This window comes from Camellia sinensis, chromosome 7, assembly GCF_055761805.1.
Source record: "Camellia sinensis isolate YWXY chromosome 7, ASM5576180v1, whole genome shotgun sequence".
Taxonomy (NCBI): Eukaryota; Viridiplantae; Streptophyta; class Magnoliopsida; order Ericales; family Theaceae; genus Camellia; species Camellia sinensis.
The window spans coordinates 127,415,734-127,429,846 of record NC_138967.1 but is presented as its reverse complement, the minus strand read 5'-3'; the positions used below and the strand labels follow the sequence as shown (position 1 = coordinate 127,429,846).

Genomic DNA, 14,113 nt, shown 5'->3' with positions numbered 1-14,113 from the left:
ACTCTCTAATTTTATATGTGATTTTTTTCGGTTTGAAATGTTAATGGCGTATAATGGAGGAATTACATTACAACAAAATTGTAATCTCTCATAGCTTGACCTTTTTCTTTTCCCTTTTAAATTAATGTTGTTCGATAGTGATATCTGGGAGTTTCTAAATATTGGTTTAACAATAATGTAATAAACCTTGCAGGTTGTATTCCCCGTTTTGGAGGATCTGTTCATAAACAGAGTACGAAACATAACAAGTATATGGGATAAATTGCACTCAATAGAGTCGTTTTGTTCTTTGAGGCGCATGGTGATCGACGATTGTGAAAAACTGGTGAATATTGTTCCGTCTTATATGCTTCCGCAGTTGCGAAATCTGGAAGTTCTCAATGTTTATAGTTGTCTAAAGATGTTAGTGATAGTCTCAGAGGAAGAGGGAAAAGAAAAAGATGTTGATGAAAATACCATTTTGTTCCCTAAACTAACTACTTTGAATCTTAAAAGTTTGGACAACCTCAAAACTTTCTACACACAACCCTTCCTCAACCACCAGGTATGAACTGAATGTCCTCTAACTCTTTTTTATAGTTGTGCTATGTTTTTTGATAGACCAATCCTAGTATTCCATCCGATGACTCATACAATACCCATTACAGATTACTGGAAAATTATTAATAATCTCAAATTATCTCATACTTATCAACTGAAGTCTCAACAAAATGTCATTTGTCAAAACTTAAAGCAGACTTTTTCCTCGCCGTTTCCAATTTTACGCTGAGCAAAGCTCATACATTTTTTTTTCTTCCTATAATAGAAAATAATTTTATCCACAATCATACTAAAAAATATGGCCTTTATCTTATTTGTTATCCATTTTTCACACTTCAAGACACTTAAATGAATCTCATGTTATTTCTTAACGTGGGTCCTATTGTCTAGAAAATTATTAGGTGCTCTCGGAATACCATATATCCATATTCCTTAATCAATCATCATTCACCATTCCCCTTCATATTTCTCAATTACTCAACACAAAATTATAATACTCCATATTCTCCACCAATCATAATACCATGGAGCACTACGTGGCCGTACTCCCAAAGTACTCAATAATCACCCTGTCTAAAAAATTATTAGGTATGTCCGGAGTACTACGTTATGTCTAGAGTTAGAAAAAAATATTATGTACACTCTTTTTCTTGTATTAAACGTATAGTACATCCAGCACATGTCATCCCTTGATCCATTGGTGATGAAGTGGAATTTTGGCTCGTCTAATACAAAACATGAATCACCATCATCACCGAGGTTCAATTCCAATCAGCAAATTATCCTACTTCATTAAGTTACTAAACAATATGTCAAAATAAATTTTGACAGGTTGCACTCTCAAAGTTGAAAAATCTCTGTCTCGATCAATATTTACAGCAATGACTTTTGAAAGGAAAGGTAACCATGAAATGTTATGAATTTTAATTTGCAGAATTTCTTCCTCAACCAGATTTATGGTGAATTACTTTTTTCATTTGACATTTTTTTTTAAATTTAAAAATCATGGAATAATATGAAACTGAACTTCCTATATTATTTTATTTCCTTGTACATCATTTTCCTTTTATTTAGGAATGTGCAATTATGAATGAAAATGATGATAAGGAAATTGAGCAGGACAAACAACGACTTCTGAGAGGAAAGGTAATCATAAAATGTTACGAATTCTAATTAGCATAATTTATTCCTTAGCCAGATTTATGGTGAATTATTTTTTTTTAAATCTTGGAATAATATGAAACTAATCTTATATATTTTTACTTCCTTGTATGTCACTTTTCTTTATTTAGGAATGTGAAATTATGAATGAAAACGATGATAAGGAAACTGAGCAGGACAAGAGACGACGTTTAAAAGGAAAGGTAACCATGAAATGTTACGAATTTTAATTTGTATAATTTTTTCCGCAACTAGATTTATGGTGAATTACTTTATTTTATGTGATTTTTTTTTTTTTAATCTTGGAATAATATGAAACTAACTTCCAATATATTTTTGTTTTCTTGTATGCGGCTTTCATTTTATTTAGGAATTCCGCAATTATGAATGAAAATGATGATGATAAAGAAACTGAGAAAGGGCAAACAAACATTTCTCCAACTTTTGACTACATCTATGACTGATGGTAAAATAGCATGCGGCAAACAGTAAAGTAAGTTGATCATCCTTCATGATTATTACGAGGAATGTTACTGACTAAGAAACAACACACTCAATAAATAAATAAAATCAAGGAAAAAAAATGTGTAGCTTTGATTCATTAAGTGTAGGATTTACAATACAAATGTTAGATCATAACCACATTTTTTTTGTGTGTGTGAATATATTTGTGTGTTTGATTTCTTTGTCTGTAGCATTAGTCCTATTATTATTGATGGAATTGGCTTCCCTCCATCCACTTTTTGGACAGGAGGGTACAATTTCCTCCGTTTGGGAAGTAAGTTGGCTTTTTAACTTTTTGGCTTTTTTGGCTATTTTAGCCCGGGCTAAAAAGTTTGGTTTGGGAAGGGCTTTTTGACTTTTTTGCTTTTTGAGTTTTTTTTGTGAGAGAAGAATCTAATGATTATGGGTTGGATGTGATATTTTGTTTTTTTGTGGCTAAAATAGCCTATTTTGTCGCTAAAATAGCATATTTTGTCTTTTGTGACTAAAATAGCCAAAAAAGCCCGTTTAGCTCTTGCCAAACGGAGTATATTGTGGGCTCATTTTTGGTCTATCTTAATAATTTGAATCATGCAACTTTTAGTGTCATCAGATTGCATTATTCAAAAAAAAAAAATAAAAAATTAAGTTGATTTGATATTGATAGTCACATGTTTCAATCAAATTTGTCTTTAAAAAATGAATTGCAAGTATAATTTCGCAAAAAATAGACCATCTATATTTTTAAGACAAATGTGATCCAAACATATTTGTACTAATTTCTAATCAATCTAATTTTTTTTTAAAAAAAAAAAATTCACCAAAGACGAAAATAAGCTAGCAAAAAGCCAAAAAAAAAATCCAAACACCCACAATATCATAAAATTATAAAATTATGAAGAATGTGTTAGCATAATGGGCATTGGTGTAGCTACATTGTAATCAATGGTTCAATTGAACCCACTGAAATGTTAGACATAATCCATGTTAATTCAATATTTTAATTAATACTTGTTGGTATTTTTTCATAATAATATATGAAAAATATATAAAATAAATTAAATAGAAATGACACAATAAATTTTTTTAATATTTAAAGAATGAAATACAGAATAAAATACATAACTAAAAATACATAAATGAATTAGATTACATTACTAATAGAATAAATTATTAGCATGGATAACTAAAGATTAAAACTCATCTTTGTAAACTAAATTTTTGAAAAAATTAGAACAAATGATAAGAAAAGAAGCAAATTGAAACCCACATTAGATAGTTTTCTTAAAATAGATTCACCACCTCTCGATGGATGCTGGAGGTACGACGTCGTCCGTCTCCCAAGATACGTCGGTCGAAACTAGCTAATTCAAAAGCACTTTCTGAATAGTTTCGTTGAACTTGACAATGGTTGCACCCTCTCTAATAAGAACCAAAAAAGGAGGCTAGCAAAAGAAGATAGGAAACATTTTCTTTGGTGAAAAAAACATCTGCAACTTTTTATCTCAAAACACCATCTTATTTTCTATCACAAAACCTCTCTAAAAAACACCAACTAAGTTGGAGGAGAAAGGCATCTATTTATACTAGTAGGGGAGAGCCTTAGCCATGAAGGCTAACATCAATATGGTCATCAAATGTCATCAACTCTAGCCATTAGGGCTAGACTTACAAAGGTTCAAAACTCCAAAACTATTATTTAAATCATAATGTGTATATAATGTATAAGTTTTGAGAATTAAACTATATGGGTTACAAAATTGAAACAGGTGTTGGGTCACAACCTGATCCAAGCCCAATCTCAAACACATGCACAAACTAAGCCCAACATAGCTTAGCCTAAAGCTCAAGATCAGGTCCAGGTCCAAGTCTAAGTCTAAGACCAAACCAAACACATGCACAAGTACAAATCTAGGCCCAGTCCAAAAGACTAAATCCAAATCTAAACCCAACTTTATTGATACTCACTTTATGAGACAATTCTCATTCACAACTTAATAGTTTCGACTCATTATTTTTGTATTGTAATCTTCTCACCTAAGATAATACAAAACTACCACTACAAGAAAATGCACCTACGGCGACCAAATTGGCGACTAAAAAAAATTATAGTCGCTGAAAGTATAGGTTTTGGCGACTAAAACAACATTAGTAGCCAAAAGTAAAACTTTTTGGCGACTAAAAAAATTTAGTAGCCAAAAGTATACGTTTTGGCGACTAAAAATCAGTTAGTCGCCAATTATCTACTTTTGGCTACTAAAATATTTAGTGGCCGAATGAAAAATAAAAAAATGATTTTTTCTCTTTGGCAACTAAACTTTGGTCCCCAAAAATGTACTTTCAGCGACAAAAAAAAATTTTAGTAGCCAAATATTGACTTTTCGCTACTAAAATATTTAGTAGCCGAATGGAAAATAAAAAAATAATTTTTCTCTTTGGCGACCAAATTTTTAGTCGCCAAAAATGTACTTTCCGCGACAAAAAGAAAGTTTAGTCGCCAAAACTAAAATATTTGGAGGGATTAGTTTCAAAATTTGGAGAGATTTTATAAAACTAATTGGTGACTAATTGAGATTTAGTCGCTAATGGTCTTTTCGCTACATTACACTTTTGGCTACAAAAAGTTTAGTCGGTATTGATTATTCTTTGGCGACCAAATATAATTTTAGTCGCCAAAGGTAGAAACAATTTTTTTGTTTTAGAGGGAACCGAATATTGGCGCCCGCGCCCTTCTTTCACACAATTTTTTTTTTTCAGATGAGAAGACAAAAATAGTTGCGTCATTTTCTTCTTATTCGGTTCAATCTCTTGCTGCTTTCACATTTCATCTATCAATTCCCACATTCCTCCATCAACTCTCTTCATTCCAAACCCTAATTCACTACTTTCGTTATCCATATCATCAATAAACTAAGTCACTGACAATTGTGAATTTTCAAACCCTAATCAACGCAGATTCGATCTTCGAAATTCAATCAGTTTGGTTTAGGGAATTGGAGAGACGATGAGTGCTCAGAAGAAGAGGAATTTTCAGATAGAAGCTTTTAAACATCGGGTCGTGGTGGATCCGAAATACGCAGAGAAGACTTGGAAGATCTTGGAACATGCGATTCAGGAGATATACAATCACAAAATTGGTTGTGTTCTCTCTCTCTCTCTTCTTGGGCTCACTGCCTCCATTGCCTTGTTTCAACCACTTGCTCTTCTGGATTTCGAGTGATTCTCTGCCTAAACACGCGATTTTCATCCTTTATTGGTAAGTCTCTCTCATTCCTTTGCTTTATTTCACTTAGGGTTTTAGGCTTTAGTTTTTTGTTTTGTGCGATTGAACCCTATATAGCCATGTTCGGTTTATTTTTTTCATCTGAGTTCGTGAAGTTGTTCTCCTCTTGAGTGCTTACTTTGTTTTATTTATTCCTACTAGATTTAGGATTTATTTTTACTTTTACTTTATTTTTTTAAATTAGTTGTGTTGGTTGCTAACATTGTCTACATAGTTTATTACTTATATTTATTTATTTTTTCCGTTGAGTATAATGTTGTTACTAATTGTGGTTGCTATTTGACGGATGATATTGGGATTGGTGGTATTGTTGATTGTTGGATCTTGTTTGGGGGTTATGATTGTGACTTTGGTGGGTGTTTTCTACCCTCTTGTTGGGATGTCTAAATGTGTCGGGTTGGTTTGTCATCTCTGTTGGAGTGTTTTTTCTGACACACAGTCTTAAGTTATGGCCGAATCTTCCAAAAGGAAAAAAGCTACTGCCTCCTGCTTGTCCTATAACTCTGATAAATTCCAGTCAAAAGAGAAGGCCAAATTGTTTTGGGATTTCTACGAGTCTAGAACTATTCACTTAGAAAGAAATGTATTCAAGTTTGTTAGAAATTAAGGAGTTGGACATATTCATCATTTAGTTTGTTAGAATATGATTGTTGGTTAGATTGCCTAGCATAAACATTTATACACACATTTTATTTTCCCCTCTTTTTTCTTTGACTTGAGAATTCAGGGTTTTCTAAGTGAGAATTCTCTTTTGTTAGATGTAGAGTTATCTCTCTTTGTTTCCTCCCCTCAATTTTATTTTGTGATTTTCCTGACTCTCTTTTCTTCTCTCCTTCCCTTCTTTTCTCAAATTCCCCCCACTGTTGCTTCTCCTTCTCCTTTTCTTTCCTTCCCTTCTTTTCTCAAATTCCCCTCCACTGTTGCTTCTCTTTCTGCTCTTTGCTCTATAGATATGCAACTATTTTGAAATTTTATTGCCTTTTACCTTTACAAATTGTTGCAGGTGTACCCAGATGGGAAAATGAGTCAGCATTTTGCAAGCTTAAAACCTGGCGATGTAGTGGAAGTGAAAGGGTAAGACATACACATGAGCAACCAGTAGGCAAGTATTTTTCTGTATTTCTTCTTACCATTGGATCCATTTGGTTGATTAGAATGAGTTGAAATGGAATGAAATGGTCATTCTTAGACTCCACTTCAAAATGATTATTTCCTTATGATAGTGAATGATGATTCTACTTTTAATGTGTTTTTTGTCATATTTTTAGTCAACCAAATATGGGAATGGATATTTTGGTGGAATAATCATTACATTCCAATGAACCAAACACTACCTAAGTATTTAGCAATTATTCATTTTAGTGTAAGAATTCAAATTGTAAATTCTAAAGGAAAAGTCTATTGCATTTGTGTCAAGCTTAATTAATTCCAGATGTTGGCTCGTAGTAAGCTACATATATGCTTTACATGCATATTCCTGCAGTAGATGTTGATTTTAAATGTTTGTGTCTTTGGACAATTCTGTATGCTAGTGGGCTTATTATGCAGTTTTATGCAATGTATGTATATGTTTATTGTTCAAGCAAGTACAATGAATTGAACAGTTGCAACTCAGAGTTAATATAACTTCTGTCATTATGTTTCAAGAATTCTAAGCCTTGGTATATATTTTAATTCTACAATTCCCTCATGTTTGCTTCTTATGGTTTATTATGATATAGACATGTAATTATAGTAAGTTATTATCTCAGAGGATACAAAAGACAAAGTCAGATATAATTGCAAAGGCTGATGGTAATTTTGTTCCAAGAGAAAGAAGAAAGAGACACAAGGAAAAATATTGGTTAGACCCTCTGGCACGCCTGCCTGGAATTACACTTTGTTGTCCATTTTTTTTGCAGTAATGATCTGAAATCTTAAATGAATCAATAAACTGTGCCAATCACATTAGATATTGGAAGTTCCTAAACTTGTATTAGGGTGCTTGCTATTTGTGAACTGCTCATAGTTCATGGAGTAATAACATTGATTATAGTAAGGTATCTTGTACTTACCTGGCAGTAGCATAAAAAGATGTTTGCCATGCAACATTTGCTACCAAAAGTATTTTGGCAAGAAAAATGTCGATGCCACTTTATGTTGTTCAAGTTAAGACTTGTGTACAAAGAAAATGGTAATCTACTAATTTTATTTTTAGCTATTTATTTATTTTATTTTATTTTATTTTTTATTTTTTATGTATAAGTAATAAAATGCTAACGTGTAAGTGTTAACAAACAAACTGAAGGAGTATTGAAATCTAGCTGAACCTGACATAAATATCAGATAAGAATTTGTGATTTTTTTTTAGAGAGAATTGACTGCATGGCCTTGTTTATTGTGGTGCTCGACATAAACTGTTTCAATGATGGAATCAATCTTTTTGTGTTAGCAATTTTAAGATAGTATACTAATGCTTATTGCTAAAGCATGGTCAGAGTGTTCTGTTGTGAAAAGATAACATTATTTTGATTAGTATTTAATGTAAGATTGAGATTAATGTAATCTTCCAAGAATTAAAAATGGAGGTTTATTCATTATTAGATACTTGGACATCCTTCAGTGTCAGTTGTGTATTAAGTTTATATCTCATACTTAAAACAGAAAATTGACTTATTTTGTTTTCCTTGGCCTATGCAATATTCTTTTAAATCCGATTTAATCATTGCCCAAAATTCGTCTTTGTTCTTGCTAAACTGATCTGTTGAATTTAAGATCTTTGACTCTTTAGTGCTGAGCTGATCACATTTCTTTTATTTCAGGGTTTCTCTTGCATTTTGGTTTTATTGCTCCATTGTCATATAAAATATTGGTTCTATACCCTTATCTAGTAACTCTTCCTTGAGTGATCTAAAAGTTAGTTTTAGTAATTTTCTTTTTTCTCTAGTTATCATTGCATTTGATTCATTTTCTCTAGTTATCATCTGCTTGAGGTATAGGCTCTCTTCTAATTCTTCTTTCTTTTTATCATATTTTTTATTTTAGAATCCTTTATTGGGCCTTTCATGTGTTTAGGAGGAAACATATTCTCATGTAATCTTCCAAGAATTAAAAACAGCTCCCAAACCTCCGTGTGCCCCTCATGGACAGCATCCCCACGACTAATAGGGCTTGTGACAATTCACAGAATTTTATTAGGACCTGTAGGTTGGGAGTTAGAACTAAAAACGTCCAAAACTTAGTCGAAAAATGCCGTTTCGGGGGCGAAAATTGAAAACAGCCCCTGAACCTCTGTGTGCCCCTCACGGACAGCATCCCCATGACTAATAGGACTTGTGAAAACTCACGGAATTTTATTAGGACCTGTAGGTTGGGAGTTAGAGGCGAAAAAGGCCCAAACTTAGCCGAAAAATGCCGTTTCGGGGGCAAAAATTGAAAACAGCCCCTGAACCTCCGTGTGCCCCTCATGGACAGCATCCCCATGACTAATAGGACTTGTGACAACTCACGGAATTTTATTAGGACCTGTACGTTGGGAGTTAGAGCCGAAAACGTCCAAAACTTAGTCGAAAAAGAGCATTTCGGGGGCGAAAATTGAAAACAGGCCCCGAACCTCCGTGTGCCCCTCCCGGACAGCATCCCCATGACTAATAGGACTTGTGACAACTCACGGAATTTTATTAGGACCTGTAGGTTGGGAGTTAGAGCCGAAAACGTTTTGCATAAGGAGCTCTTTATCTAAACATTTTTTCTTTTAGTTTTACCCCCTCTGACTGGATTATTTAATACGGATGAGGTTTTGATCTCTATTTTGCATCCTCATAGCCTACTTCTCACCATTTCCTTAATTTCTTGACATTGTTGTGGGTGTTTGTCTGATCTGTTGCTTTGAATACTAGTAGTTAGTCACATGGTGAACACGTTATTCTAAAAAGCTCACATTGCACATGTCCTGCACGCTTGGGCACTAGCAGGTGTTATCCCATTAGAAAACTAGGTGGAGGGATTTTTAACCAATTTCTAAAATGATTATGTTATCAATTAATGTTATGACTCCGCTTTATTCATATTACAGTGGTCTAGTTACCCTCAAATACTCTAAAGAACTCTGTGGACTCGTTCTGTGGTCGTTGGTTGTCAAGCCATCTGTTAAATATGTCAACATGAGAGCTTTAGCTATGAAACTAATTCTTTGCGAAAGCAAGTGCCTCATTTTAGCTATGAGAACTCTGCGAAACTAATTCTTTGCGAAAGCAAGAGCTAATTCAAGTCTTTTCAAGGTTTGGAGTAATTATTTTTATCATGTATTTTATAGCGACCCCGGTCTTTTCCCATTTGATTATTGTATCCGGACTGTTCCGTAGATTCTGTCATTGTATAATTGTTGTTGTTGTTGTTCCTTATTTTTCTCATTTGGAAGTATAGGATGTGTTGGGCAGGTTTGTGCAGGTTGGTTGGGTTTAGAAACCAAGTGTTGCTGTCCAGAATTTTGGTTATTCGCTCGAGCGAGGAGTTTGTCGCTCGAGCGAGATGTTGTTTTGGTTCTTCGCTCGAGCCGGGGTTTGGTAGCTCGAGTGAGAGTTTGCGTCTGGGTTGGACCTGTAGCTTTGCATTCTTGGCTCGAGCGAGCTTTTCTTCGCTCGAGCGAGTTAGTTTGTTCTTCGCTCGAGCAATAGTTCCTTCGCTCGAGCGTGAGTCTGGTTTCAGACCTGAGGGTTTGAGTTCTTCGCTCGATCGAGCTTTCTTTCGCTCGAGCGAGCTTTTGGGTTGTTGGCTTGAGCAAGGCTTCCTTGGCTCGAGCGTAGTTTCTCTGTGTCTGGTCGCTCGAGCGACCAAGGCTTCGCTCGAGCGAGCCTGTCCAGTTTAAATACACAGCAGCGGGATTTGATCAGTCTTTTTCATATTCTTTTGATTCCAAACCTTAGGTTCGACCTCTCTCTCTCCCTACTCACCTTCTCTCTTAGGATTGATCTGTTTAGAGAGTGTTTCAACCCTAGATCCTTCATTAAAAAGATAGAGGGAGTCGAGGGCTTTCATTTAATCTGAACATTTGGCAATTTGGAGCATTTTGGTCTTTGGGCACTCATCTCTGTCTTCACCATTAGGGTTATTTTCTTTGAGGTAGGGATTTCCTACTCCATTTTATAGGTTTTGTTCTAAGTTTTGGTATTTTAACATGTTGGGGATACTTTGGTGAATTTTGGAAAAAAACCCTGGTTGTTTTATTGAATTAATTTGTATAAGTAATTCATGGAATTGGGAAAAGAGGGTTAAATTCATGGAATTGGGGAATTCATTGATTAAATGGCATAATTGAGTAATTGGTATCATTTGTCTATTGAATTGTTGACATAGTTATTTTCAGTTTAGAAATAACTGTTTTGGGCTATCGGTGGAGGATAGTCGTGATTGTTGTAGACATTGCATGTGGATTAGGAATAACTGAAACTAATCACATTGATTAAGTCATTAATTTTGACTATGGCATTGATACAGAAAATACGTGTATTGATTGAGCATTGCATTTGCATACTTTGTTTTGTGTGTGGGAGGAGATAGGGGATGTACTCCACGGTTTAGGGGAAGATAGGGGATGGACCTCTAAACCGGATTTTGTTTGGGAGGAGATAGGGGATGGACTCCATTAGCATCACTTTTATGTGTGCTTATTTATATAGAAGTGTTTTATTGATACAGCACTAAAATGTCTATCAATCTGGAAGTATGAAGTGTTTGATTTGAGCTTGAGTCTCATTTGTTTGTTGATATTGGAAGGATGTGAATATTATATATGTGATTCACTGTTGTAAGTTTGGCCAGGTTCTGAGCCATGTTGATAAAATTGGAAAGTAAAACGTATCTTAGACAATAGTGTCATGAGACTGTGAAATGAAGTAATTGATTATCTTGGTTAACCATCTGTTGAATGCTATTGCTTTATTCATTGCTTATATGTGGTTTAGTATATTTCTACTGGGCTGTGGCTCACCCTTTATGGGAACATCATTTTCAGGTTCAGGTGATAAACTACCTCCAAGGACTTAGCTTGGGAGGGTTTGGCTTCTGGATTGAAGAAGACTACTTTTAGTTAATTGTCTTTAATTATTAGTACATGTAAACATTCAAGCCTAGGGCTTTTCTTGTATTGAGTTAGAACTCATATTTTTGTATCCAAGTGTCGGCTTGGAAAGATGTAAGCCTGTAGGGCATTTTATTCGATGATACATGTAATGCTTTGTTTGTAATACTCTGATGAATGAATTAATAAATTGTCTTCTTTAAATAATGAATGACAATGATATATAATGGGTTAATTTTGAGGGCGTTACATATTTTCCTAATATGTGAAGCTTGTGGAATTTAATTTTCTATTTCTTTTTGTCCTTTCCTAGTTGCCATGGATTTATAAAATTGAAGATGCAGAGCACATATGGAACTTCGGTTGCATTTGTTGATTTTCAGGTACTTTGTTACTGTCATTGAAGGTTAAAAAAACAAGCTGTAATTTTTTTTATAGTAGTATGAAGTGTCATGATGGCTTTTCAATATCTGGTGGATCTTCCTTATTTTTGGGATTGATTTTAATTCAGCATAGTGAATGAAAAAAGCTACTTAGAATTCTTTGGATGATAGTAAATTTGTTATAAACTCAATAGACGTTTAGGGTCTCATCATTTACCTACAATGCTTTTATAGAAGAATTTACGCTGATTTTTGAATGAAATGGTAAGTACACCCATAATTTCTATAATTTGGTAATACCTACACAATTTACTTTTACATTTAACTATTAAAATTTACTTAGATAGATTTAGAGATTAAAAAGCTAAAACAAGAACTCATGATGGGTCCATGTTTGGATGTCTTTCATTAGTTAATAACTATTACTCTTCTTGTCTTTTAATGTTTGAAATTATTACAATATATATATGTCGTCCAGAAGTGCCTCTATATGCACCAAACTAATGATTAAAATTTGTTTTTTGCAGATGTTTTTGGACATACAAATGTGGATATATTTTTTTTGACTAGTACAAGAGGGCATTGTTTTTATATCTCTATCCGTATGTATAGTGGTCTGTACAAATTATTTTTTTGGTGTGATAAATATCAGCTAAGTTGGCATGGTAGAAATTAACATAGCACGTGGTACAAAATAGTTTTGGGGCAGTACAAAATATAATTTTTGTTGTGGTACAGAAGTTCTAGGTGTACAATTAATTTGGTTATTCTTGTATTATGTATGGAATTAAATTATTGACGTTGGATTAGACTTGGTTCTTATGGAATTTGTTATATATATATAATTGGACGTTCAATATTAATTATTTGGATGGTTGAAACTGAAATGTGTGCACGTTGTTGAATGCTTGATAACATATTTAGTGTTGACGGATTATATTGTTTATATAGGGCACTGGTTGTATTCATAATGGATACAGGTTGTTTAGAAATTTCTTTTTTTAAAAAAAAAAAAAAACACGTTAAAATATTTGGCCACAAAATATTTTGGTAGCCAAATACGGAATCAAATGTTTTGGTGACTAATAATTTAGTAGCAAAAACATAACCCAAAAAGTTTTTGCAACCAAATAATTAGTAGCTAAACAATTGAGAATGAGAGAAAGAAACTGTTGGCCACTAAATTTTTTAGTCACAGAAAAAAAATGGTATCATTTGGCGACTAAAACATTTGGTGGCAAAAAGTGAAGAAGTGAATGTTAAGAGGCATTTGGTTACGAAACTTTTAGTGGGCAAAAGAAACAACGACCAAAATTACTTAGTCGCTAAAAATATGTATTCTATTGGTGACCAAAATGTTTGGTCTATAATAGTCATTCTCATTTTATGGTAGCACTTTTAGTGACTAACACTTTAGTCGCCGAAATCACCTTTTGCCGACTAAATAATGTTTCGTAGCCAAATGAGTACTTTCCGCGACCAATTATTTAGTAGCTAAAAGTGACACTTTCCCCGACCAAACCAACTTAGTAGCCAAAAGTACTCATTTGGCGACTAAAGGTTTTAGTGGCAGAAACATAACATTTGCCGACTAAACTAAATTTAGTAGCTAAATGTAGTCACTTTCGGCGACCAAACAAAGTTTAGTCACCAATACTATCGCCGATAGGGTAAAGGCGACGAGATTGGTGACAAAATATTTTAGTCGCTAAATCGTTTTAGCGACCAATTATTGGACTTTTGGCGACCAATATTTTGGTAGCCAAAAGTGACATTTCTTGTAGTGTACTCAGATCCACCTCAACCGGCGGTTGGGTCCCACTTTAATTTTGAATTAAAATTGCTGAAAAATCATTATTTTTCAACAATACTTTGTAATTTCATGAGATAAATTTAAAAAACTAAGTGATATTTTGAAATTTCATTAAAATGACCCCACTAAATTATATTATTTTATGAGAATGACAACTTTTAACATAAAAAAATATTGATTTTTTTTTTTTTCTAAAATATGATTCATATTCGAAACTTAGTTGAAAATCAAAAACAAAATGATATATTTCTAGCCTTATACATTTTTAGTTATTTTTTTAGTACATTAATACTCGTGTAATGTATTTTGATTATTAATTGACCCCACTAGCAATAAATACTAGCTCCGCCATTGATAATGGGTCACACTTTTAATAAAATTAACAAAGAGAA

General features: G+C 33.5%; 2 long non-coding RNA genes across 3 annotated transcripts; both read left to right on the top strand.

Moving 5' to 3' along the window:
- The first annotated feature begins 202 nt into the window (after positions 1-202).
- Positions 203-2,203, top strand: LOC114268007 (uncharacterized). Its single transcript, XR_014336029.1, has 5 exons — positions 203-544; positions 1,372-1,440; positions 1,615-1,686; positions 1,833-1,904; positions 2,072-2,203. It is a non-coding gene; the product is annotated as an uncharacterized LOC114268007 (long non-coding RNA).
- Positions 2,204-9,173: 6,970 nt separating this feature from the next.
- Positions 9,174-12,771, top strand: LOC145794777 (uncharacterized). 2 transcript variants are annotated; one of them, XR_014334727.1, is made up of 3 exons: positions 9,174-9,726; positions 11,839-11,908; positions 12,436-12,771. It is a non-coding gene; the product is annotated as an uncharacterized LOC145794777 (long non-coding RNA). The 2 variants fall into 2 exon arrangements; XR_014334726.1 differs by lacking the exon at positions 9,174-9,726 and having other exon boundaries at positions 11,777-11,908.
- Positions 12,772-14,113: the final 1,342 nt, after the last annotated feature.